Raw genomic sequence first — 25,391 nt, 5'->3', positions numbered from 1 at the left:
AGGCGGGAGCCGCAATGCTGGCGCGCACTGGCAGACTCTGCGGCAGGCGCGGGCTATCCCGCCGTCCCCAGTTCCACCGAGACAGGGGAAGGCTTACCGTCTCGCCGATCCGTCCTCAGCCTGCCCGCGCTGGACCGCACGTCTTCCGCGGACCCGGCCAAGCTCCGCGCATCCGAGGACAGGAAGGCCATCTTCTCTGGGCCGACCGGGGGCCCGCCTGGCGTGGACAATGCACCTGAGAAGTGTGGAAAAGTAGCACGCTCGCGTGAGCCACGGACCCAGGGGTACAGCTCGCCATGCCTCTCAGAACATGCCTGGGGGGAAGCCTTGCCTCCGCCTGGTGCGGACCCTCTGTCCCTCAGGCTTGGCGGCAGCCGGACAGGAGGCCACGCATGCCGGCCGGGCAAGGCCGCGGACACGTGGGTCTCCGTGGGGTCGGGGGTGTGTCTGCGTGGGCCGAGTACGCGTGCGTGTGTTGATGGGTGTGTGTGCATGTGTGTGTGTGTGTATGTGTGTGTGTCTGTGTGTGAGTGTGTGTGTGTGTGTATGTGTGTGTGTCTGTGTGTGTGTGTGTGTGTGTATGGTCGTGCGCATGTGAGCCTGTTTGGGGAAGTGGTGTAAGGTTGGGTTTGGCCCTGGCGTGTGAGGGCTAGGAGCCCTTGTGGGCCACGTGGACATGTAGGAGGGCGGTGGCGGGTGGGCGCGTTTCCGCAGTCGGTGTGGCCACGGGGTGGTCGCCCTTGGAGGGAGCCTCACGCCCGTTCACAGCCCTCCCTGGACAGGGTCCCCTGGCCTCCCGGCCTGGCACGCCGCTCCGGAAGTTTGGTGCCACGGAATCCTCGAGCGCCACGTTCGACAACCCCGTGCTCTGCCGGGAGGAGGCCAGACGGAACGCGTGTCCAAGGTCTCCTGGCAAAGCAGAGCACGCCGGCTCTGGCTCGCCACACCCGGTGCCGGAGACGGAGGCCACTGCGATGTGAACTCTGTCACCCTGACGCTTGCCCCAGCGTCACCCAGCGTGACCGCAGGAGAGAGACCCTCGGCGACCGCCGACAAAATCCCGGGGCCCACGGAAACGGCAAGCCCTGGCACATCAGGCGCTGACCCGACGCCGCTCCAAGGCCCTCGCGAGAGGACAAGGGGCTTGGACTCCGGGCCAAGGGCCACCGCCCTTGCTCTCAGCCGCAAGGCCCTGCATGGCCAGGCAGCACACATCTTGGCAAGCGGTTCTCATGACCCGCCGAGGGCCAGCTGACCCTCCCACTGAAAGCAGGGCCCATTCCCACCCAGGGCATGGGTGTGTCCACGACCAGCGGGCTTCATGGGCCCCGCCCCTGAGGGAGCGAGCACTCATCCAGCAGCTCGCTCCCCAGGTGCGCAGGCTCCCGCCGGCTCGGCAAGTCCCGCCCACCCTGGGCTCCCACGTGCCTCGCTCCTCCAAGGCAGGGATCTTGAAACGCTCGGCCACAAGCCCAGTGGACGTTTCCGTCAGGCACCAGGCGGGACGCGAGGCAGAGCCCGTCGCTCGGCGTGGGTCCAAGGACTCTGGCCCTGGCTGCATCGCTCACCCGCTGCGACGCCACGGGAAGGCGTGAGGAGCAAGGGAAGGAAGCCACCTCTCCTCCAGCTACACGGCAGCTGACCTTGGCCCAGCTCCACGTCCGGCCAGGCCACAGCGCTGGACTGGGAACTGTGCTTCGCGGGGCTTGCCCCATCCTGCCTAGGGCGCAGGCGAGCAAGGACAGTTCTCGAGCGTTCCCCATCCCACTGGGCAGTGGGGCATCTGGGGCACAAGTTTCTGGGACCCTCTCAGAAATACCTACAGCTGCCCATGCCCAGGCCTGGCGGTGGGTAGCAAGCCCTCCACGGCTCCCGTGGCTTGCGCCCGCGGACAGCGTCCCGGCCGTGCTGGGGGGTTCATCGCATTGGCACTCCTGGGGGTCCCTGGGAGACGCACACAGATCGCCGCTCCTCTCGGACGGAGACCCCGGGGCCACTCCGCAAAGGGACCGAAACGCGGCCCCGACGTCTCCCGGGCCAGTCCCCGGAGCCACCAGGTGGCCGCCCAGCGGGGACGGGTGTTGTCGGGCACGGCTCCCACAGCCCCCAAAGCATTGAACGCTTGTGGCAGATTACAGCCAGAGGCTCGGGCCACGCAGCTCCCCGCCAGCAGCCCACCTGCCTTCCTCCCCCGTCCCAACCGATTCTGGGTCGGCCGAGAGCCTGCACGGCGGCTCCACGTTCGCCCTGGTCTCACGGAACGGGCCTTGTGGGGCCCCACTGGGCCTCCACGGGCTTAACCTCAGGGGCTGTCAAGGACAGCGTCCTGGCCGTGGGCCTCTGCCCCCTACCCACAAGCACACGGGGCACACCAACGATGCCACCGAGGTGACGGGCCCCGGGGCTCTCCTCGCAACCCAAGGCGCCTGCCGCTGCACCCTCTACCTCACGATCCCCCAGGAGCTCTGCCTGAAGCACCACCCCGGCCCACGCTGCTCCGTGACAGGAGCTCAGAGGGCCTCACCCAGCGCCTCCCTGACGGACTCCCACGAACGGGATACCATCTGCCCGACTCGAAACAAGAGCCCGGCTGCGCCTCCCAGGACCTCCGACCGGCTAAGGCGGGGAAACGCCTCGCAGGCCCTGAGCCGCACACGCCGCTGTTCTGGCCAAGGTCCCTCGGGGGCTAGAGCTGGGGGTGCCGGTGGTGCTGGCGGTGCCGACATTTGCGGCGGCGGAGGCGGTGGGGGAGGTGGTGGTGTTGGTGTTGGTGTTGGTGGTGGAAGTGCTGGTGGTGGTGGTGGTGGCTACCGGCATGTGACCGAGGGGAAGCGGTCCCTCGCTCCTACTTTCTGCCCCGGGGGAGACAACGTGCTGGACCTCAGTTTCGATGAGAACGACGGTAGGGAGTTCTCACTCATTTTGTTCAGCTTTTCCAAGGAATGCAGAATGAGGGAGTCATCATCGATCCAGGCACATTGGAGGCCGCCTGGCCGATGGAACGGGCCAGGCAGGGTGGCTCGGAGGGGAAGCCGATGGCCTCAGAGCCCTGCGGCAGCGGCCCGTATGGACCCACGCCCCTGAGCAAGAGGAACGGTGCAACCTCGCACCGGGAGCCGGGAGCCGGGAGCCGCAAGGCGGGCGCGCGCTTGCAGACACTACGGCAGGCGCGGGATATCCCGCCCTCCCCAGTTCCACCGAGACAGGGGAAGGCTTACCGTCTCGCCGATCCTTCCTCAGCCTGCCCGCGTTGGACCGCACGACTTCCGCGGACCCGGCCAAGCTCCGCGCATCCGAGGACAGGAAGGCCATCTTCTGTGGGCCGACCGGGGGACCGCCTGGCGTGGACAACGCACCTGACAAGTGTGGCAAAGTAGCACGCTCGCGTGAGCCACGGACCCAGGGGTACAGCTCGCCATGCCTCTCAGAACATGCCTGGGGGGAAGCCTTAGCTCCGCCTGGTGCGGACCCTCTGTCCCTCAGGCTTGGCGGCAGCCGGACAGGAGGCCACGCATGCCGGCCGGGCAAGGCCGCGGACACGTGGGTCTCCGTGGGGTCGGGGGTGTGTCTGCGTGGGCCGAGTACGCGTGCGTGTGTTGATGGGTGTGTGTGCATGTGTGTGTGTGTGTATGTGTGTGTGTCTGTGTGTGAGTGTGTGTGTGTGTGTATGTGTGTGTGTCTGTGTGTGTGTGTGTGTATGGTCGTGCGCATGTGAGCCTGTTTGGGGAAGTGGTGTAAGGTTGGGTTTGGCCCTGGCGTGTGAGGGCTAGGAGCCCTTGTGGGCCACGTGGACATGTAGGAGGGCGGTGGCGGGTGGGCGCGTTTCCGCAGTCGGTGTGGCCACGGGGTGGTCGCCCTTGGAGGGAGCCTCACGCCCGTTCACAGCCCTCCCTGGACAGGGTCCCCTGGCCTCCCGGCCTGGCACGCCGCTCCGGAAGTTTGGTGCCACGGAATCCTCGAGCGCCACGTTCGACAACCCCGTGGTCTGCCGGGAGGAGGCCAGACGGAACGCGTGTCCAAGGTCTCCTGGCAAAGCAGAGCACGCCGGCTCTGGCTCGCCACACCCGGTGCCGGAGACGGAGGCCACTGCGATGTGAACTCTGTCACCCTGACGCTTGCCCCAGCGTCACCCAGCGTGACCGCAGGAGAGAGACCCTCGGCGACCGCCGACAAAATCCCGGGGCCCACGGAAACGGCAAGCCCTGGCACATCAGGCGCTGACCCGACGCCGCTCCAAGGCCCTCGCGAGAGGACAAGGGGCTTGGACTCCGGGCCAAGGGCCACCGCCCTTGCTCTCAGCCGCAAGGCCCTGCATGGCCAGGCAGCACACATCTTGGCAAGCGGTTCTCATGACCCGCCGAGGGCCAGCTGACCCTCCCACTGAAAGCAGGGCCCATTGCCACCCAGGGCATGGGTGTGTCCACGACCAGCGGGCTTCGTGGGCCCCGCCCCTGAGGGAGCGAACACTCATCCAGCAGCTCGCTCCCCAGGTGCGCAGGCTCCCGCTGGCTCGGCAAGTCCCGCCCACCCTGGGCTCCCACTTGCCTCGCTCCTCCAAGGCAGGGATCTTGAAACGCCTGGCCACAAGCCCAGTGGACGTTTCCGTCAGGCACCAGGCGGGACGCGAGGCAGGGCCCCTCGCTCGGCGTGGGTCCGAGGACTCTGGCCCTGGCGGCATCGCTCACCCGCTGCGACGCCACGGGAAGGCGTGAGGAGCAAGGGAAGGAAGCCACCTCTCCTCCAGCCCCACGGCAGCTGACCTTGGCCCAGCTCCACGTCCGGCCAGGCCACAGCGCTGGACTGGGAACCGTGCTTCGCGGGGCTTGCCCCATCCTGCCTAGGGCGCAGGCGAGCAAGGACAGTTCTCGAGCGTTCCCCATCCCACTGGGCAGCGGGGCATCTGGGGCACAAGTTTCTGGGACCCTCTCAGAAATACCTACAGCTGCCCATGCCCAGGCCTGGCGGTGGGGAGCAAGCCCTCCACGGCTCCCGTGGCTTGCGCCCGCGGACAGCGTCCCTTGCCGAGCTGGGGGGTTCATCGCAATGGCACTCCTGGGGGTCCCTGGGAGACGCCCACAGATCGCCGCTCCTCCCGGACGGAGACCCCGGGGCCACTCCGCCAAGGGACCGAAACGCGGCCCCGACATGCCCCGGGCCAGTCCCCCGAGCCACCAGGTGGCCGCCCAGCGGGGACGGGTGACGTCGGGCACGGCCTCCACAGCCCCCAAAGCATTGAACGCTTGTGGCAGATTACAGCCAGAGGCTCGGGCCACGCAGCTCCCCGCCAGCAGCCCCCCTGCCTTCCTCCCCCGTCCCAACCAATTCTGGGTCGGCCGAGAGCCTGCACGGCGGCTCCACGTTCGCCCTGGTCTCACGGCACGGGCCTTGTGGGGCCCCACTGGGCCTCCACGGGCTTAACCTCAGGGGCTGTCAAGGACAGCGTCCTGGCCGTGGGCCTCTGCCCTCTACACACAAGCACACGGGGCACACAAACGATGCCACCGGTGTGACGGGCCCCGGGGCTCTCCTCGCAACCCAAGGCGCCTGCCGCTGCACCCTCTACCTCACGATCCCCCAGGAGCTCTGCCTGAAGCACCACCCCGGCCCACGCTGCTCCGTGACAGGAGCTCAGAGGGCCTCACCCAGCACCTCCCTGACGGACTCCCACGAACGGGATACCATCTGCCCGACTCGACACAAGAGCCCGGCTGCGCCTCCCACGACCTCCGACCGGCTAATGCGGGGAAACGCCTCGCAGGCCCTGAGCCGCACACGCCGCTGTTCTGGCCGAGGTCCCTCGGGGGCTAGAGCTGGGGGTGCTGGCGGTGCTGGCGGTGCCGACGGTTGCGGCGGCGGAGGCGGTGGGGGAGGTGGTGGTGTTGGTGTTGGTGTTGGTGGTGGAAGTGCTGGTGGTGGTGGTGGTGGTGGCTACCGGCATGTGACCGAGGGGAAGCTGTCCCTCGCTCCTTCTTTCTGCCCCGGGGGAGACAACGTGCTGGACCTCAGTTTCGATGAGAACGACGGTAGGGAGTTCTCACTCATTTTGTTCAGCTTTTCCAAGGAATGCAGAATGAGGGAGTCATCATCGATCCAGGCACATTGGGGGCCGCCTGGCCGACGGAACGGGCCAGGCAGGGTGGCTCGGAGGGGAAGCCGATGGCCTCAGAGCCCTGCGGCAGCGGCCCGTATGGACCCACGCCCCTGAGCAAGAGGAACGGTGCAACCTAGCACCGGGAGGCGGGAGCCGCAATGCTGGCGCGCACTGGCAGACTCTGCGGCAGGCGCGGGCTATCCCGCCGTCCCCAGTTCCACCGAGACAGGGGAAGGCTTACCGTCTCGCCGATCCGTCCTCAGCCTGCCCGCGCTGGACCGCACGTCTTCCGCGGACCCGGCCAAGCTCCGCGCATCCGAGGACAGGAAGGCCATCTTCTCTGGGCCGACCGGGGGCCCGCCTGGCGTGGACAATGCACCTGAGAAGTGTGGAAAAGTAGCACGCTCGCGTGAGCCACGGACCCAGGGGTACAGCTCGCCATGCCTCTCAGAACATGCCTGGGGGGAAGCCTTGCCTCCGCCTGGTGCGGACCCTCTGTCCCTCAGGCTTGGCGGCAGCCGGACAGGAGGCCACGCATGCCGGCCGGGCAAGGCCGCGGACACGTGGGTCTCCGTGGGGTCGGGGGTGTGTCTGCGTGGGCCGAGTACGCGTGCGTGTGTTGATGGGTGTGTGTGCATGTGTGTGTGTGTGTATGTGTGTGTGTCTGTGTGTGAGTGTGTGTGTGTGTGTATGTGTGTGTGTCTGTGTGTGTGTGTGTGTGTGTATGGTCGTGCGCATGTGAGCCTGTTTGGGGAAGTGGTGTAAGGTTGGGTTTGGCCCTGGCGTGTGAGGGCTAGGAGCCCTTGTGGGCCACGTGGACATGTAGGAGGGCGGTGGCGGGTGGGCGCGTTTCCGCAGTCGGTGTGGCCACGGGGTGGTCGCCCTTGGAGGGAGCCTCACGCCCGTTCACAGCCCTCCCTGGACAGGGTCCCCTGGCCTCCCGGCCTGGCACGCCGCTCCGGAAGTTTGGTGCCACGGAATCCTCGAGCGCCACGTTCGACAACCCCGTGCTCTGCCGGGAGGAGGCCAGACGGAACGCGTGTCCAAGGTCTCCTGGCAAAGCAGAGCACGCCGGCTCTGGCTCGCCACACCCGGTGCCGGAGACGGAGGCCACTGCGATGTGAACTCTGTCACCCTGACGCTTGCCCCAGCGTCACCCAGCGTGACCGCAGGAGAGAGACCCTCGGCGACCGCCGACAAAATCCCGGGGCCCACGGAAACGGCAAGCCCTGGCACATCAGGCGCTGACCCGACGCCGCTCCAAGGCCCTCGCGAGAGGACAAGGGGCTTGGACTCCGGGCCAAGGGCCACCGCCCTTGCTCTCAGCCGCAAGGCCCTGCATGGCCAGGCAGCACACATCTTGGCAAGCGGTTCTCATGACCCGCCGAGGGCCAGCTGACCCTCCCACTGAAAGCAGGGCCCATTCCCACCCAGGGCATGGGTGTGTCCACGACCAGCGGGCTTCATGGGCCCCGCCCCTGAGGGAGCGAGCACTCATCCAGCAGCTCGCTCCCCAGGTGCGCAGGCTCCCGCCGGCTCGGCAAGTCCCGCCCACCCTGGGCTCCCACGTGCCTCGCTCCTCCAAGGCAGGGATCTTGAAACGCTCGGCCACAAGCCCAGTGGACGTTTCCGTCAGGCACCAGGCGGGACGCGAGGCAGAGCCCGTCGCTCGGCGTGGGTCCAAGGACTCTGGCCCTGGCTGCATCGCTCACCCGCTGCGACGCCACGGGAAGGCGTGAGGAGCAAGGGAAGGAAGCCACCTCTCCTCCAGCTACACGGCAGCTGACCTTGGCCCAGCTCCACGTCCGGCCAGGCCACAGCGCTGGACTGGGAACTGTGCTTCGCGGGGCTTGCCCCATCCTGCCTAGGGCGCAGGCGAGCAAGGACAGTTCTCGAGCGTTCCCCATCCCACTGGGCAGTGGGGCATCTGGGGCACAAGTTTCTGGGACCCTCTCAGAAATACCTACAGCTGCCCATGCCCAGGCCTGGCGGTGGGTAGCAAGCCCTCCACGGCTCCCGTGGCTTGCGCCCGCGGACAGCGTCCCGGCCGTGCTGGGGGGTTCATCGCATTGGCACTCCTGGGGGTCCCTGGGAGACGCACACAGATCGCCGCTCCTCTCGGACGGAGACCCCGGGGCCACTCCGCAAAGGGACCGAAACGCGGCCCCGACGTCTCCCGGGCCAGTCCCCGGAGCCACCAGGTGGCCGCCCAGCGGGGACGGGTGTTGTCGGGCACGGCTCCCACAGCCCCCAAAGCATTGAACGCTTGTGGCAGATTACAGCCAGAGGCTCGGGCCACGCAGCTCCCCGCCAGCAGCCCACCTGCCTTCCTCCCCCGTCCCAACCGATTCTGGGTCGGCCGAGAGCCTGCACGGCGGCTCCACGTTCGCCCTGGTCTCACGGAACGGGCCTTGTGGGGCCCCACTGGGCCTCCACGGGCTTAACCTCAGGGGCTGTCAAGGACAGCGTCCTGGCCGTGGGCCTCTGCCCCCTACCCACAAGCACACGGGGCACACCAACGATGCCACCGAGGTGACGGGCCCCGGGGCTCTCCTCGCAACCCAAGGCGCCTGCCGCTGCACCCTCTACCTCACGATCCCCCAGGAGCTCTGCCTGAAGCACCACCCCGGCCCACGCTGCTCCGTGACAGGAGCTCAGAGGGCCTCACCCAGCGCCTCCCTGACGGACTCCCACGAACGGGATACCATCTGCCCGACTCGAAACAAGAGCCCGGCTGCGCCTCCCAGGACCTCCGACCGGCTAAGGCGGGGAAACGCCTCGCAGGCCCTGAGCCGCACACGCCGCTGTTCTGGCCAAGGTCCCTCGGGGGCTAGAGCTGGGGGTGCCGGTGGTGCTGGCGGTGCCGACATTTGCGGCGGCGGAGGCGGTGGGGGAGGTGGTGGTGTTGGTGTTGGTGTTGGTGGTGGAAGTGCTGGTGGTGGTGGTGGTGGCTACCGGCATGTGACCGAGGGGAAGCGGTCCCTCGCTCCTACTTTCTGCCCCGGGGGAGACAACGTGCTGGACCTCAGTTTCGATGAGAACGACGGTAGGGAGTTCTCACTCATTTTGTTCAGCTTTTCCAAGGAATGCAGAATGAGGGAGTCATCATCGATCCAGGCACATTGGAGGCCGCCTGGCCGATGGAACGGGCCAGGCAGGGTGGCTCGGAGGGGAAGCCGATGGCCTCAGAGCCCTGCGGCAGCGGCCCGTATGGACCCACGCCCCTGAGCAAGAGGAACGGTGCAACCTCGCACCGGGAGCCGGGAGCCGGGAGCCGCAAGGCGGGCGCGCGCTTGCAGACACTACGGCAGGCGCGGGATATCCCGCCCTCCCCAGTTCCACCGAGACAGGGGAAGGCTTACCGTCTCGCCGATCCTTCCTCAGCCTGCCCGCGTTGGACCGCACGACTTCCGCGGACCCGGCCAAGCTCCGCGCATCCGAGGACAGGAAGGCCATCTTCTGTGGGCCGACCGGGGGACCGCCTGGCGTGGACAACGCACCTGACAAGTGTGGCAAAGTAGCACGCTCGCGTGAGCCACGGACCCAGGGGTACAGCTCGCCATGCCTCTCAGAACATGCCTGGGGGGAAGCCTTAGCTCCGCCTGGTGCGGACCCTCTGTCCCTCAGGCTTGGCGGCAGCCGGACAGGAGGCCACGCATGCCGGCCGGGCAAGGCCGCGGACACGTGGGTCTCCGTGGGGTCGGGGGTGTGTCTGCGTGGGCCGAGTACGCGTGCGTGTGTTGATGGGTGTGTGTGCATGTGTGTGTGTGTGTATGTGTGTGTGTCTGTGTGTGAGTGTGTGTGTGTGTGTATGTGTGTGTGTCTGTGTGTGTGTGTGTGTATGGTCGTGCGCATGTGAGCCTGTTTGGGGAAGTGGTGTAAGGTTGGGTTTGGCCCTGGCGTGTGAGGGCTAGGAGCCCTTGTGGGCCACGTGGACATGTAGGAGGGCGGTGGCGGGTGGGCGCGTTTCCGCAGTCGGTGTGGCCACGGGGTGGTCGCCCTTGGAGGGAGCCTCACGCCCGTTCACAGCCCTCCCTGGACAGGGTCCCCTGGCCTCCCGGCCTGGCACGCCGCTCCGGAAGTTTGGTGCCACGGAATCCTCGAGCGCCACGTTCGACAACCCCGTGGTCTGCCGGGAGGAGGCCAGACGGAACGCGTGTCCAAGGTCTCCTGGCAAAGCAGAGCACGCCGGCTCTGGCTCGCCACACCCGGTGCCGGAGACGGAGGCCACTGCGATGTGAACTCTGTCACCCTGACGCTTGCCCCAGCGTCACCCAGCGTGACCGCAGGAGAGAGACCCTCGGCGACCGCCGACAAAATCCCGGGGCCCACGGAAACGGCAAGCCCTGGCACATCAGGCGCTGACCCGACGCCGCTCCAAGGCCCTCGCGAGAGGACAAGGGGCTTGGACTCCGGGCCAAGGGCCACCGCCCTTGCTCTCAGCCGCAAGGCCCTGCATGGCCAGGCAGCACACATCTTGGCAAGCGGTTCTCATGACCCGCCGAGGGCCAGCTGACCCTCCCACTGAAAGCAGGGCCCATTGCCACCCAGGGCATGGGTGTGTCCACGACCAGCGGGCTTCGTGGGCCCCGCCCCTGAGGGAGCGAACACTCATCCAGCAGCTCGCTCCCCAGGTGCGCAGGCTCCCGCTGGCTCGGCAAGTCCCGCCCACCCTGGGCTCCCACTTGCCTCGCTCCTCCAAGGCAGGGATCTTGAAACGCCTGGCCACAAGCCCAGTGGACGTTTCCGTCAGGCACCAGGCGGGACGCGAGGCAGGGCCCCTCGCTCGGCGTGGGTCCGAGGACTCTGGCCCTGGCGGCATCGCTCACCCGCTGCGACGCCACGGGAAGGCGTGAGGAGCAAGGGAAGGAAGCCACCTCTCCTCCAGCCCCACGGCAGCTGACCTTGGCCCAGCTCCACGTCCGGCCAGGCCACAGCGCTGGACTGGGAACCGTGCTTCGCGGGGCTTGCCCCATCCTGCCTAGGGCGCAGGCGAGCAAGGACAGTTCTCGAGCGTTCCCCATCCCACTGGGCAGCGGGGCATCTGGGGCACAAGTTTCTGGGACCCTCTCAGAAATACCTACAGCTGCCCATGCCCAGGCCTGGCGGTGGGGAGCAAGCCCTCCACGGCTCCCGTGGCTTGCGCCCGCGGACAGCGTCCCTTGCCGAGCTGGGGGGTTCATCGCAATGGCACTCCTGGGGGTCCCTGGGAGACGCCCACAGATCGCCGCTCCTCCCGGACGGAGACCCCGGGGCCACTCCGCCAAGGGACCGAAACGCGGCCCCGACATGCCCCGGGCCAGTCCCCCGAGCCACCAGGTGGCCGCCCAGCGGGGACGGGTGACGTCGGGCACGGCCTCCACAGCCCCCAAAGCATTGAACGCTTGTGGCAGATTACAGCCAGAGGCTCGGGCCACGCAGCTCCCCGCCAGCAGCCCCCCTGCCTTCCTCCCCCGTCCCAACCGATTCTGGGTCGGCCGAGAGCCTGCACGGCGGCTCCACGTTCGCCCTGGTCTCACGGCACGGGCCTTGTGGGGCCCCACTGGGCCTCCACGGGCTTAACCTCAGGGGCTGTCAAGGACAGCGTCCTGGCCGTGGGCCTCTGCCCTCTACACACAAGCACACGGGGCACACCAACGATGCCACCGGTGTGACGGGCCCCGGGGCTCTCCTCGCAACCCAAGGCGCCTGCCGCTGCACCCTCTACCTCACGATCCCCCAGGAGCTCTGCCTGAAGCACCACCCCGGCCCACGCTGCTCCGTGACAGGAGCTCAGAGGGCCTCACCCAGCACCTCCCTGACGGACTCCCACGAACGGGATACCATCTGCCCGACTCGACACAAGAGCCCGGCTGCGCCTCCCACGACCTCCGACCGGCTAATGCGGGGAAACGCCTCGCAGGCCCTGAGCCGCACACGCCGCTGTTCTGGCCGAGGTCCCTCGGGGGCTAGAGCTGGGGGTGCTGGCGGTGCTGGCGGTGCCGACGGTTGCGGCGGCGGAGGCGGTGGGGGAGGTGGTGGTGTTGGTGTTGGTGTTGGTGGTGGAAGTGCTGGTGGTGGTGGTGGTGGTGGCTACCGGCATGTGACCGAGGGGAAGCTGTCCCTCGCTCCTTCTTTCTGCCCCGGGGGAGACAACGTGCTGGACCTCAGTTTCGATGAGAACGACGGTAGGGAGTTCTCACTCATTTTGTTCAGCTTTTCCAAGGAATGCAGAATGAGGGAGTCATCATCGATCCAGGCACATTGGGGGCCGCCTGGCCGACGGAACGGGCCAGGCAGGGTGGCTCGGAGGGGAAGCCGATGGCCTCAGAGCCCTGCGGCAGCGGCCCGTATGGACCCACGCCCCTGAGCAAGAGGAACGGTGCAACCTAGCACCGGGAGGCGGGAGCCGCAATGCTGGCGCGCACTGGCAGACTCTGCGGCAGGCGCGGGCTATCCCGCCGTCCCCAGTTCCACCGAGACAGGGGAAGGCTTACCGTCTCGCCGATCCGTCCTCAGCCTGCCCGCGCTGGACCGCACGTCTTCCGCGGACCCGGCCAAGCTCCGCGCATCCGAGGACAGGAAGGCCATCTTCTCTGGGCCGACCGGGGGCCCGCCTGGCGTGGACAATGCACCTGAGAAGTGTGGAAAAGTAGCACGCTCGCGTGAGCCACGGACCCAGGGGTACAGCTCGCCATGCCTCTCAGAACATGCCTGGGGGGAAGCCTTGCCTCCGCCTGGTGCGGACCCTCTGTCCCTCAGGCTTGGCGGCAGCCGGACAGGAGGCCACGCATGCCGGCCGGGCAAGGCCGCGGACACGTGGGTCTCCGTGGTGTCGGGGGTGTGTCTGCGTGGGCCGAGTACGCGTGCGTGTGTTGATGGGTGTGTGTGCATGTGTGTGTGTGTGTATGTGTGTGTGTCTGTGTGTGAGTGTGTGTGTGTGTGTATGTGTGTGTGTGTGTGTGTGTGTGTGTGTGTGTATGGTCGTGCGCATGTGAGCCTGTTTGGGGAAGTGGTGTAAGGTTGGGTTTGGCCCTGGCGTGTGAGGGCTAGGAGCCCTTGTGGGCCACGTGGACATGTAGGAGGGCGGTGGCGGGTGGGCGCGTTTCCGCAGTCGGTGTGGCCACGGGGTGGTCGCCCTTGGAGGGAGCCTCACGCCCGTTCACAGCCCTCCCTGGACAGGGTCCCCTGGCCTCCCGGCCTGGCACGCCGCTCCGGAAGTTTGGTGCCACGGAATACTCGAGCGCCACGTTCGACAACCCCGTGCTCTGCCGGGAGGAGGCCAGACGGAACGCGTGTCCAAGGTCTCCTGGCAAAGCAGAGCACGCCGGCTCTGGCTCGCCACACCCGGTGCCGGAGACGGAGGCCACTGCGATGTGAACTCTGTCACCCTGACGCTTGCCCCAGCGTCACCCAGCGTGACCGCAGGAGAGAGACCCTCGGCGACCGCCGACAAAATCCCGGGGCCCACGGAAACGGCAAGCCCTGGCACATCAGGCGCTGACCCGACGCCGCTCCAAGGCCCTCGCGAGAGGACAATGGGCTTGGACTCCGGGCCAAGGGCCACCGCCCTTGCTCTCAGCCGCAAGGCCCTGCATGGCCAGGCAGCACACATCTTGGCAAGCGGTTCTCATGACCCGCCGAGGGCCAGGTGACCCTCCCACTGAAAGCAGGGCCCATTCCCACCCAGGGCATGGGTGTGTCCACGACCAGCGGGCTTCATGGGCCCCGCCCCTGAGGGAGCGAGCACTCATCCAGCAGCTCGCTCCCCAGGTGCGCAGGCTCCCGCCGGCTCGGCAAGTCCCGCCCACCCTGGGCTCCCACGTGCCTCGCTCCTCCAAGGCAGGGATCTTGAAACGCTCGGCCACAAGCCCAGTGGACGTTTCCGTCAGGCACCAGGCGGGACGCGAGGCAGAGCCCGTCGCTCGGCGTGGGTCCAAGGACTCTGGCCCTGGCTGCATCGCTCACCCGCTGCGACGCCACGGGAAGGCGTGAGGAGCAAGGGAAGGAAGCCACCTCTCCTCCAGCTACACGGCAGCTGACCTTGGCCCAGCTCCACGTCCGGCCAGGCCACAGCGCTGGACTGGGAACTGTGCTTCGCGGGGCTTGCCCCATCCTGCCTAGGGCGCAGGCGAGCAAGGACAGTTCTCGAGCGTTCCCCATCCCACTGGGCAGTGGGGCATCTGGGGCACAAGTTTCTGGGACCCTCTCAGAAATACCTACAGCTGCCCATGCCCAGGCCTGGCGGTGGGTAGCAAGCCCTCCACGGCTCCCGTGGCTTGCGCCCGCGGACAGCGTCCCGGCCGTGCTGGGGGGTTCATCGCATTGGCACTCCTGGGGGTCCCTGGGAGACGCACACAGATCGCCGCTCCTCTCGGACGGAGACCCCGGGGCCACTCCGCAAAGGGACCGAAACGCGGCCCCGACGTCTCCCGGGCCAGTCCCCGGAGCCACCAGGTGGCCGCCCAGCGGGGACGGGTGTTGTCGGGCACGGCTCCCACAGCCCCCAAAGCATTGAACGCTTGTGGCAGATTACAGCCAGAGGCTCGGGCCACGCAGCTCCCCGCCAGCAGCCCACCTGCCTTCCTCCCCCGTCCCAACCGAATCTGGGTCGGCCGAGAGCCTGCACGGCGGCTCCACGTTCGCCCTGGTCTCACGGAACGGGCCTTGTGGGGCCCCACTGGGCCTCCACGGGCTTAACCTCAGGGGCTGTCAAGGACAGCGTCCTGGCCGTGGGCCTCTGCCCCCTACCCACAAGCACACGGGGCACACCAACGATGCCACCGAGGTGACGGGCCCCGGGGCTCTCCTCGCAACCCAAGGCGCCTGCCGCTGCACCCTCTACCTCACGATCCCCCAGGAGCTCTGCCTGAAGCACCACCCCGGCCCACGCTGCTCCGTGACAGGAGCTCAGAGGGCCTCACCCAGCGCCTCCCTGACGGACTCCCACGAACGGGATACCATCTGCCCGACTCTAAACAAGAGCCCGGCTGCGCCTCCCAGGACCTCCGACCGGCTAAGGCGGGGAAACGCCTCGCAGGCCCTGAGCCGCACACGCCGCTGTTCTGGCCAAGGTCCCTCGGGGGCTAGAGCTGGGGGTGCCGGTGGTGCTGGCGGTGCCGACATTTGCGGCGGCGGAGGCGGTGGGGGAGGTGGTGGTGTTGGTGTTGGTGTTGGTGGTGGAAGTGCTGGTGGTGGTGGTGGTGGCTACCGGCATGTGACCGAGGGGAAGCGGTCCCTCGCTCCTACTTTCTGCCCCGGGGGAGACAACGTGCTGGACCTCAGTTTCGATGAGAACGACGGTAGGGAGTTCTCACTCATTTTGTTCAGCTTTTCCAAGGAATGCAGAATGAGGGAGTCATCATCGATCCAGGCACATTGGAGGCCGCCTGGCCGATGGAACGGGCCAGGCAGGGTGGCTCGGAGGGGAAGCCGATGGCCTCAGAGCCCTGCGGCAGCGGCCCGTATGGACCCACGCCCCTGAGCAAGAGGAACGCTGCAACCTCGCACCGGGAGCCGGGAGCCGGGAGCCGCAAGGCGGGCGCGCGCTTGCAGACACTACGGCAGGCGCGGGATATCCCGCCCTCCCCAGTTCCACCGAGACAGGGGAAGGCTTACCGTCTCGCCGATCCTTCCTCAGCCTGCCCGCGTTGGACCGCACGACTTCCGCGGACCCGGCCAAGCTCCGCGCATCCGAGGACAGGAAGGCCATCTTCTGTGGGCCGACCGGGGGACCGCCTGGCGTGGACAACGCACCTGACAAGTGTGGCAAAGTAGCACGCTCGCGTGAGCCACGGACCCAGGGGTACAGCTCGCCATGCCTCTCAGAACATGCCTGGGGGGAAGCCTTAGCTCCGCCTGGTGCGGACCCTCTGTCCCTCAGGCTTGGCGGCAGCCGGACAGGAGGCCACGCATGCCGGCCGGGCAAGGCCGCGGACACGTGGGTCTCCGTGGGGTCGGGGGTGTGTCTGCGTGGGCCGAGTACGCGTGCGTGTGTTGATGGGTGTGTGTGCATGTGTGTGTGTGTGTATGTGTGTGTGTCTGTGTGTGAGTGTGTGTGTGTGTGTATGTGTGTGTGTCTGTGTGTGTGTGTGTGTGTGTATGGTCATGCGCATGTGAGCCTGTTTGGGGAAGTGGTGTAAGGTTGGGTTTGGCCCTGGCGTGTGAGGGCTAGGAGCCCTTGTGGGCCACGTGGACATGTAGGAGGGCGGTGGCGGGTGGGCGCGTTTCCGCAGTCGGTGTGGCCACGGGGTGGTCGCCCTTGGAGGGAGCCTCACGCCCGTTCACAGCCCTCCCGGGACAGGGTCCCCTGGCCTCCCGGCCTGGCACGCCGCTCCGGAAGTTTGGTGCCACGGAATCCTCGAGCGCCACGTTCGACAACCCCGTGGTCTGCCGGGAGGAGGCCAGACGGAACGCGTGTCCAAGGTCTCCTGGCAAAGCAGAGCACGCCGGCTCTGGCTCGCCACACCCGGTGCCGGAGACGGAGGCCACTGCGATGTGAACTCTGTCACCCTGACGCTTGCCCCAGCGTCACCCAGCGTGACCGCAGGAGAGAGACCCTCGGCGACCGCCGACAAAATCCCGGGGCCCACGGAAACGGCAAGCCCTGGCACATCAGGCGCTGACCCGACGCCGCTCCAAGGCCCTCGCGAGAGGACAAGGGGCTTGGACTCCGGGCCAAGGGCCACGGCCCTTGCTCTCAGCCGCAAGGCCCTGCAGGGCCAGGCAGCACACCTCTTGGCAAGCGGTTCTCATGACCCGCCGAGGGCCAGCTGACCCTCCCACTGAAAGCAGGGCCCATTCCCACCCAGGGCATGGGTGTGTCCACGACCAGCGGGCTTCGTGGGCCCCGCCCCTGAGGGAGCGAGCACTCATCCAGCAGCTCGCTCCCCAGGTGCGCAGGCTCCCGCCGGCTCGGCAAGTCCCGCCCACCCTGGGCTCCCACGTGCCTCGCTCCTCCAAGGCAGGGATCTTGAAACGCTCGGCCACAAGCCCAGTGGACGTTTCCGTCAGGCACCAGGCGGGACGCGAGGCAGGGCCCCTCGCTCGGCGTGGGTCCGAGGACTCTGGCCCTGGCGGCATCGCTCACCCGCTGCGACGCCACGGGAAGGCGTGAGGAGCAAGGGAAGGAAGCCACCTCTCCTCCAGCCCCACGGCAGCTGACCTTGGCCCAGCTCCACGTCCGGCCAGGCCACAGCGCTGGACTGGGAACCGTGCTTCGCGGGGCTTGCCCCATCCTGCCTAGGGCGCAGGCGAGCAAGGACAGTTCTCGAGCGTTCCCCATCCCACTGGGCAGCGGGGCATCTGGGGCACAAGTTTCTGGGACCCTCTCAGAAATACCTACAGCTGCCCATGCCCAGGCCTGGCGGTGGGTAGCAAGCCCTCCACGGCTCCCGTGGCTTGCGCCCGCGGACAGCGTCCCGGCCGTGCTGGGGGGTTCATCGCATTGGCACTCCTGGGGGTCCCTGGGAGACGCACACAGATCGCCGCTCCTCTCGGACGGAGACCCCGGGGCCACTCCGCAAAGGGACCGAAACGCGGCCCCGACGTCTCCCGGGCCAGTCCCCGGAGCCACCAGGTGGCCGCCCAGCGGGGACGGGTGTTGTCGGGCACGGCTCCCACAGCCCCCAAAGCATTGAACGCTTGTGGCAGATTACAGCCAGAGGCTCGGGCCACGCAGCTCCCCGCCAGCAGCCCACCTGCCTTCCTCCCCCGTCCCAACCGATTCTGGGTCGGCCGAGAGCCTGCACGGCGTCTCCACGTTCGCCCTGGTCTCACGGAACGGGCCTTGTGGGGCCCCACTGGGCCTCCACGGGCTTAACCTCAGGGGCTGTCAAGGACAGCGTCCTGGCCGTGGGCCTCTGCCCCCTACCCACAAGCACACGGGGCACACCAACGATGCCACCGGGGTGACGGGCCCCGGGGCTCTCCTCGCAACCCAAGGCGCCTGCCGCTGCACCCTCTACCTCACGATCCCCCAGGAGCTCTGCCTGAAGCACCACCCCGGCCCACGCTGCTCCGTGACAGGAGCTCAGAGGGCCTCACCCAGCGCCTCCCTGACGGACTCCCACGAACGGGATACCATCTGCCCGACTCGAAACAAGAGCCCGGCTGCGCCTCCCAGGACCTCCGACCGGCTAAGGCGGGGAAACGCCTCGCAGGCCCTGAGCCGCACACGCCGCTGTTCTGGCCAAGGTCCCTCGGGGGCTAGAGCTGGGGGTGCCGGTGGTGCTGGCGGTGCCGACGGTTGCGGCGGCGGAGGCGGTGGGGGAGGTGGTGGTGTTGGTGTTGGTGTTGGTGGTGGAAGTGCTGGTGGTGGTGGTGGTGGCTACCGGCATGTGACCGAGGGGAAGCGGTCCCTCGCTCCTACTTTCTGCCCCGGGGGAGACAACGTGCTGGACCTCAGTTTCGATGAGAACGACGGTAGGGAGTTCTCACTCATTTTGTTCAGCTTTTCCAAGGAATGCAGAATGAGGGAGTCATCATCGATCCAGGCACATTGGAGGCCGCCTGGCCGATGGAACGGGCCAGGCAGGGTGGCTCGGAGGGGAAGCCGATGGCCTCAGAGCCCTGCGGCAGCGGCCCGTATGGACCCACGCCCCTGAGCAAGAGGAACGGTGCAACCTCGCACCGGGAGCCGGGAGCCGGGAGCCGCAAGGCGGGCGCGCGCTTGCAGACACTACGGCAGGCGCGGGATATCCCGCCCTCCCCAGTTCCACCGAGACAGGGGAAGGCTTACCGTCTCGCCGATCCTTCCTCAGCCTGCCCGCGTTGGACCGCACGACTTCCGCGGACCCGGCCAAGCTCCGCGCATCCGAGGACAGGAAGGCCATCTTCTGTGGGCCGACCGGGGGACCGCCTGGCGTGGACAACGCACCTGACAAGTGTGGCAAAGTAGCACGCTCGCGTGAGCCACGGACCCAGGGGTACAGCTCGCCATGCCTCTCAGAACATGCCTGGGGGGAAGCCTTGCCTCCGCCTGGTGCGGACCCTCTGTCCCTCAGGCTTGGCGGCAGCCGGACAGGAGGCCACGCATGCCGGCCGGGCAAGGCCGCGGACACGTGGGTCTCCGTGGGGTCGGGGGTGTGTCTGCGTGGGCCGAGTACGCGTGCGTGTGTTGATGGGTGTGTGTGCATGTGTGTGTGTGTGTATGTGTGTGTGTCTGTGTGTGAGTGTGTGTGTGTGTGTATGTGTGTGTGTCTGTGTGTGTGTGTGTGTGTGTATGGTCGTGCGCATGTGAGCCTGTTTGGGGAAGTGGTGTAAGGTTGGGTTTGGCCCTGGCGTGTGAGGGCTAGGAGCCCTTGTGGGCCACGTGGACATGTAGGAGGGCGGTGGCAGGTGGGCGCGTTTCCGCAGTCGGTGTGGCCACGGGGTGGTCGCCCTTGGAGGGAGCCTCACGCCCGTTCACAGCCCTCCCTGGACAGGGTCCCCTGGCCTCCCGGCCTGGCACGCCGCTCCGGAAGTTTGGTGCCACGGAATCCTCGAGCGCCACGTTCGACAACCCCGTGGTCTGCCGGGAGGAGGCCAGACGGAACGCGTGTCCAAGGTCTCCTGGCAAAGCAGAGCACGCCGGCTCTGGCTCGCCACACCCGGTGCCGGAGACGGAGGCCACTGCGATGTGAACTCTGTCACCCTGACGCTTGCCCCAGCGTCACCCGACGTGACCGCAGGAGAGAGACCCTCGGCGACCGCCGACAAAATCCCGGGGCCCACGGAAACGGCAAGCCCTGGCACATCAGGCGCTGACCCGACGCAGCTCCAAGGCCCTCGCGAGAGGACAAGGGGCTTGGACTCCGGGCCAAGGGCCACGGCCCTTGCTCTCAGCCCCAGGCCCTGCAGGGCCAGGCAGCACACCTCTTGGCAAGCGGTTCTCATGACCCGCCGAGGGCCAGCTGACCCTCCCACTGAAAGCAGGGCCCATTCCCACCCAGGGCATGGGTGTGTCCACGACCAGCGGGCTTCGTGGGCCCCGCCCCTGAGGGAGCGAGCACTCATCCAGCAGCTCGCTCCCCAGGTGCGCAGGCTCCTTCCGGCTCGGCAAGTCCCGCCCACCCTGGGCTCCCACGTGCCTCGCTCCTCCAAGGCAGGGATCTTGAAACGCTCGGCCACAAGCCCAGTGGACGTTTCCGTCAGGCACCAGGCGGGACGCGAGGCAGGGCCCCTCGCTCGGCGTGGGTCCGAGGACTCTGGCCCTGGCGGCATCGCTCACCCGCTGCGACGCCACGGGAAGGCGTGAGGAGCAAGGGAAGGAAGCCACCTCTCCTCCAGCCCCACGGCAGCTGACCTTGGCCCAGCACCACGTCCGGCCAGGCCACAGCGCTGGACTGGGAACCGTGCTTCGCGGGGCTTGCCCCATCCTGCCTAGGGCGCAGGCGAGCAAGGACAGTTCTCGAGCGTTCCCCATCCCACTGGGCAGCGGGGCATCTGGGGCACAAGTTTCTGGGACCCTCTCAGAAATACCTACAGCTGCCCATGCCCAGGCCTGGCGGTGGGGAGCAAGCCCTCCACGGCTCCCGTGGCTTGCGCCCGCGGACAGCGTCCCGCCCGTGCTGGGGGGTTCTTCGCAATGGCACTCCTGGGGGTCCTTGGGAGACGCCCACAGATCGCCGCTCCTCGCGGACGGAGACCCCGGGGCCACTCCGCAAAGGGACCGAAACGCGGCCCCGACGTGCCCCGGGCCAGTCCCCGGAGCCACCAGGTGGCTGCCCAGCGGGGACGGGTGATGTCGGGCACGGCCCCCACAGCCCCCAAAGCATTGAACGCTTGTGGCAGATTACAGCCAGAGGCTCAGGCCACGCAGCTCCCCGCCAGCAGCCCACCTGCCTTCCTCCCCCGTCCCAACCGATTCTGGGTCGGCCGAGAGCCTGCACGGCGGCTCCACGTTCGCCCTGGTCTCACGGAACGGGCCTTGTGGGGCCCCACTGGGCCTCCACGGGCTTAACCTCAGGGGCTGTCAAGGACAGCGTCCTGGCCGTGGGCCTCTGCCCCCTACCCACAAGCACACGGGGCACACCAACGATGCCACCGGGTTGACGGGCCCCGGGGCTCTCCTCGCAACCCAAGGCGCCTGCCGCTGCACCCTCTACCTCACGATCCCCCAGGAGCTCTGCCTGAAGCACCACCCCGGCGCACGCTGCTCTGTGACAGGAGCTCAGAGGGCCTCACCCAGCGCCTCCCTGACGGACTCCCACGAACGGGATACCATCTGCCCGACTCGACACAAGAGCCCGGCTGCGCCTCCCAGGACCTCCGACCGGCTAAGGCGGGGAAACGCCTCGCAGGCCCTGAGCCGCACACGCCGCTGTTCTGGCCGAGGTCCCTCGGGGGCTAGAGCTGGGGGTGCCGGTGGTGCTGGCGGTGCCGACGGTTGCGGCGGCGGAGGCGGTGGGGGAGGTGGTGGTGTTGGTGTTGGTGTTGGTGGTGGAAGTGCTGGTGGTGGTGGTGGTGGCTACCGGCATGTGACCGAGGGGAAGTGGTCCCTCGCTCCTACTTTCTGCCCCGGGGGAGACAACGTGCTGGACCTCAGTTTCGATGAGAACGACGGTAGGGAGTTCTCACTCATTTAGTTCAGCTTTTCCAAGGAATGCAGAATGAGGGAGTCATCATCGATCCAGGCACATTGGAGGCCGCCTGGCCGACGGAACGGGCCAGGCAGGGTGGCTCAGAGGGGAAGCCGATGGCCTCAGAGCCCTGCGGCAGCGGCCCGTATGGACCCACGCCCCTGAGCAAGAGGAACGGTGCAACCTCGCACCGGGAGCCGGGAGCCGGGAGCCGCAAGGCGGGCGCGCGCTTGCAGACACTACGGCAGGCGCGGGATATCCCGCCCTCCCCAGTTCCACCGAGACAGGGGAAGGCTTACCGTGTCGCCGATCCTTCCTCAGCCTGCCCGCGCTGGACCGCACGACTTCCGCGGACCCGGCCAAGCTCCGCGCATCCGAGGACAGGAAGGCCATCTTCTGTGGGCCGACCGGGGGCCCGCCTGGCGTGGACAATGCACCTGACAAGTGTGGAAAAGTAGCACGCTCGCGAGAGCCACGGACCCAGGGGTACAGCTCGCCATGCCTCTCAGAACATGCCTGGGGGGAAGCCTTGCCTCCGCCTGGTGCGGACCCTCTGTCCCTCAGGCTTGGCGGCAGCCGGACAGGAGGCCACGCATGCCGGCCGGGCAAGGCCGCGGACACGTGGGTCTCCGTGGGTTCGGGGGTGTGTCTGCGTGGGCCGAGTACGCGTGCGTGTGTTGATGGGTGTGTGTGCATGTGTGTGTGTGTGTATGTGTGTGTGTCTGTGTGTGAGTGTGTGTGTGTGTGTATGTGTGTGTGTCTGTGTGTGTGTGTGTGTGTAGGGTCGTGCGCATGTGAGCCTGTTTGGGGAAGTGGTGTAAGGTTGGGTTTGGCCCTGGCGTGTGAGGGCTAGGAGCCCTTGTGGGCCACGTGGACATGTAGGAGGGCGGTGGCTGGTGGGCGCGTTTCCGCAGTCGGTGTGGCCACGGGGTGGTCGCCCTTGGAGGGAGCCTCACGCCCGTTCACAGCCCTCCCGTGACAGGGTCCCCTGGCCTCCCGGCCTGGCACGCCGCTCCGGAAGTTTGGTGCCACGGAATCCTCGAGCGCCACGTTCGACACCCCCGTGGTCTGACGGGAGGAGGCCAGACGGAACGCGTGTCCAAGGTCTCCTGGCAAAGCAGAGCACGCCGGCTCTGGCTCGCCACACCCGGTGCCGGAGACGGAGGCCACTGCGATGTGAACTCTGTCACCCTGACGTTTGCCCCAGCGTCACCCAGCGTGACTGCAGGAGAGAGACCCTCGGCGACCGCCGACAAAATCCCGGGGCCCACGGAAACGGCAAGCCCTGGCACATCAGGCGCTGACCCGACGCCGCTCCAAGGCCCTCGCGAGAGGACAAGGGGCTTGGACTCCGGGCCAAGGGCCACCGCCCTTGCTCTCAGCCGCAAGGCCCTGCAGGGCCAGGCAGCACACCTCTTGGCAAGCGGTTCTCATGACCCGCCAAGGGCCAGCTGACCCTCCCACTGAAAGCAGGGCCCATTCCCACCCAGGGCATGGGTGTGTCCACGACCAGCGGGCTTCGTGGGCCCCGCCCCTGAGGGAGCGAACACTCATCCAGCAGCTCGCTCCCCAGGTGCGCAGGCTCCCGCCGGCTCGGCAAGTCCCGCCCACCCTGGGCTCCCACGTGCCTCGCTCCTCCAAGGCAGGGATCTTGAAACGCCTGGCCACAAGCCCAGTGGACGTTTCCGTCAGGCACCAGGCGGGACGCGAGGCAGGGCCCCTCGCTCGGCGTGGGTCCGAGGACTCTGGCCCTGGCGGCATCGCTCACCCGCTGCGACGCCACGGGAAGGCGTGAGGAGCAAGGGAAGGAAGCCACCTCTCCTCCAGCCCCACGGCAGCTGACCTTGGCCCAGCTCCACGTCCGGCCAGGCCACAGCGCTGGACTGGGAACCGTGCTTCGCGGGGCTTGCCCCATCCTGCCTAGGGCGCAGGCGAGCAAGGACAGTTCTCGAGCGTTCCCCATCCCACTGGGCAGCGGGGCATCTGGGGCTCAAGTTTCTGGGACCCTCTCAGAAATACCTACAGCTGCCCATGCCCAGGCCTGGCGGTGGGGAGCAAGCCCTCCACGGCTCCCGTGGCTTGCGCCCGCGGACAGCGTCCCTTGCCGAGCTGGGGGGTTCATCGCAATGGCACTCCTGGGGGTCCCTGGGAGACGCCCACAGATCGCCGCTCCTCCCGGACGGAGACCCCGGGGCCACTCCGCCAAGGGACCGAAACGCGGCCCCGACATGCCCCGGGCCAGTCCCCCGAGCCACCAGGTGGCCGCCCAGCGGGGACGGGTGACGTCGGGCACGGCCTCCACAGCCCCCAAAGCATTGAACGCTTGTGGCAGATTACAGCCAGAGGCTCGGGCCACGCAGCTCCCCGCCAGCAGCCCACCTGCCTTCCTCCCCCGTCCCAACCGATTCTGGGTCGGCCGAGAGCCTGCACGGCGGCTCCACGTTCGCCCTGGTCTCACGGCACGGGCCTTGTGGGGCCCCACTGGGCCTCCACGGGCTTAACCTCAGGGGCTGTCAAGGACAGCGTCCTGGCCGTGGGCCTCTGCCCTCTACACACAAGCACACGGGGCACACCAACGATGCCACCGGTGTGACGGGCCCCGGGGCTCTCCTCGCAACCCAAGGCGCCTGCCGCTGCACCCTCTACCTCACGATCCCCCAGGAGCTCTGCCTGAAGCACCACCCCGGCCCACGCTGCTCCGTGACAGGAGCTCAGAGGGCCTCACCCAGCACCTCCCTGACGGACTCCCACGAACGGGATACCATCTGCCCGACTCGACACAAGAGCCCGGCTGCGCCTCCCACGACCTCCGACCGGCTAATGCGGGGAAACGCCTCGCAGGCCCTGAGCCGCACACGCCGCTGTTCTGGCCGAGGTCCCTCGGGGGCTAGAGCTGGGGGTGCTGGCGGTGCTGGCGGTGCCGACGGTTGCGGCGGCGGAGGCGGTGGGGGAGGTGGTGGTGTTGGTGTTGGTGTTGGTGGTGGAAGTGCTGGTGGTGGTGGTGGTGGTGGCTACCGGCATGTGACCGAAGGGAAGCTGTCCCTCGCTCCTTCTTTCTGCCCCGGGGGAGACAACGTGCTGGACCTCAGTTTCGATGAGAACGACGGTAGGGAGTTCTCACTCATTTTGTTCAGCTTTTCCAAGGAATGCAGAATGAGGGAGTCATCATCGATCCAGGCACATTGGGGGCCGCCTGGCCGACGGAACGGGCCAGGCAGGGTGGCTCGGAGGGGAAGCCGATGGCCTCAGAGCCCTGCGGCAGCGGCCCGTATGGACCCACGCCCCTGAGCAAGAGGAACGGTGCAACCTAGCACCGGGAGGCGGGAGCCGCAATGCTGGCGCGCACTGGCAGACTCTGCGGCAGGCGCGGGCTATCCCACCGTCCCCAGTTCCACCGAGACAGGGGAAGGCTTACCGTCTCGCCGATCCGTCCTCAGCCTGCCCGCGCTGGACCGCACGTCTTCCGCGGACCCGGCCAAGCTCCGCGCATCCGAGGACAGGAAGGCCATCTTCTCTGGGCCGACCGGGGGCCCGCCTGGCGTGGAAAACGCACCTGACAAGTGTGAAAAAGTAGCACGCTCGCGTGAGCCACGGACCCAGGCTTACAGCTCGCCATGCCTCTCAGAACATGCCTGGGGGGAAGCCTTGCCTCCGCCTGGTGCGGACCCTCTGTCCCTCAGGCTTGGCGGCAGCCGGACAGGAGGCCACGCATTCCGGCCGGGCAAGGCCGCGGACACGTGGGTCTCCGTGAGGTCGGGGGT

General features: G+C 67.8%; 8 non-coding genes across 8 annotated transcripts; all 8 read right to left on the bottom strand.

Moving 5' to 3' along the window:
• Positions 1-2,876: 2,876 nt before the first annotated feature.
• Positions 2,877-2,971, bottom strand: LOC131837683 (small nucleolar RNA SNORD116). The gene has a single exon (XR_009356278.1). It is a non-coding gene; the product is annotated as a small nucleolar RNA SNORD116 (small nucleolar RNA).
• Positions 2,972-5,997: 3,026 nt separating this feature from the next.
• LOC131837682 (small nucleolar RNA SNORD116) lies at positions 5,998-6,092 on the bottom strand. Its single transcript, XR_009356277.1, has one exon. It is a non-coding gene; the product is annotated as a small nucleolar RNA SNORD116 (small nucleolar RNA).
• Positions 6,093-9,111: 3,019 nt separating this feature from the next.
• On the bottom strand, positions 9,112-9,206 carry LOC131837681 (small nucleolar RNA SNORD116). The gene has a single exon (XR_009356276.1). It is a non-coding gene; the product is annotated as a small nucleolar RNA SNORD116 (small nucleolar RNA).
• Positions 9,207-12,232: 3,026 nt separating this feature from the next.
• Positions 12,233-12,327, bottom strand: LOC131837680 (small nucleolar RNA SNORD116). The gene has a single exon (XR_009356275.1). It is a non-coding gene; the product is annotated as a small nucleolar RNA SNORD116 (small nucleolar RNA).
• Positions 12,328-15,346: 3,019 nt separating this feature from the next.
• Positions 15,347-15,441, bottom strand: LOC131837679 (small nucleolar RNA SNORD116). The gene has a single exon (XR_009356274.1). It is a non-coding gene; the product is annotated as a small nucleolar RNA SNORD116 (small nucleolar RNA).
• A 3,026-nt stretch (positions 15,442-18,467) lies between these two features.
• Positions 18,468-18,562, bottom strand: LOC131837678 (small nucleolar RNA SNORD116). Its single transcript, XR_009356273.1, has one exon. It is a non-coding gene; the product is annotated as a small nucleolar RNA SNORD116 (small nucleolar RNA).
• A 3,025-nt stretch (positions 18,563-21,587) lies between these two features.
• Positions 21,588-21,682, bottom strand: LOC131837711 (small nucleolar RNA SNORD116). Its single transcript, XR_009356303.1, has one exon. It is a non-coding gene; the product is annotated as a small nucleolar RNA SNORD116 (small nucleolar RNA).
• A 3,028-nt stretch (positions 21,683-24,710) lies between these two features.
• Positions 24,711-24,805, bottom strand: LOC131837677 (small nucleolar RNA SNORD116). Its single transcript, XR_009356272.1, has one exon. It is a non-coding gene; the product is annotated as a small nucleolar RNA SNORD116 (small nucleolar RNA).
• Between the last annotated feature and the right edge of the window lie 586 nt (positions 24,806-25,391).

The sequence above is a fragment of the Mustela lutreola genome, chromosome 7, assembly GCF_030435805.1.
Source record: "Mustela lutreola isolate mMusLut2 chromosome 7, mMusLut2.pri, whole genome shotgun sequence".
Classification (NCBI taxonomy): Eukaryota; Metazoa; Chordata; class Mammalia; order Carnivora; family Mustelidae; genus Mustela; species Mustela lutreola.
This window is presented reverse-complemented; position numbering and strand designations above follow the sequence as displayed.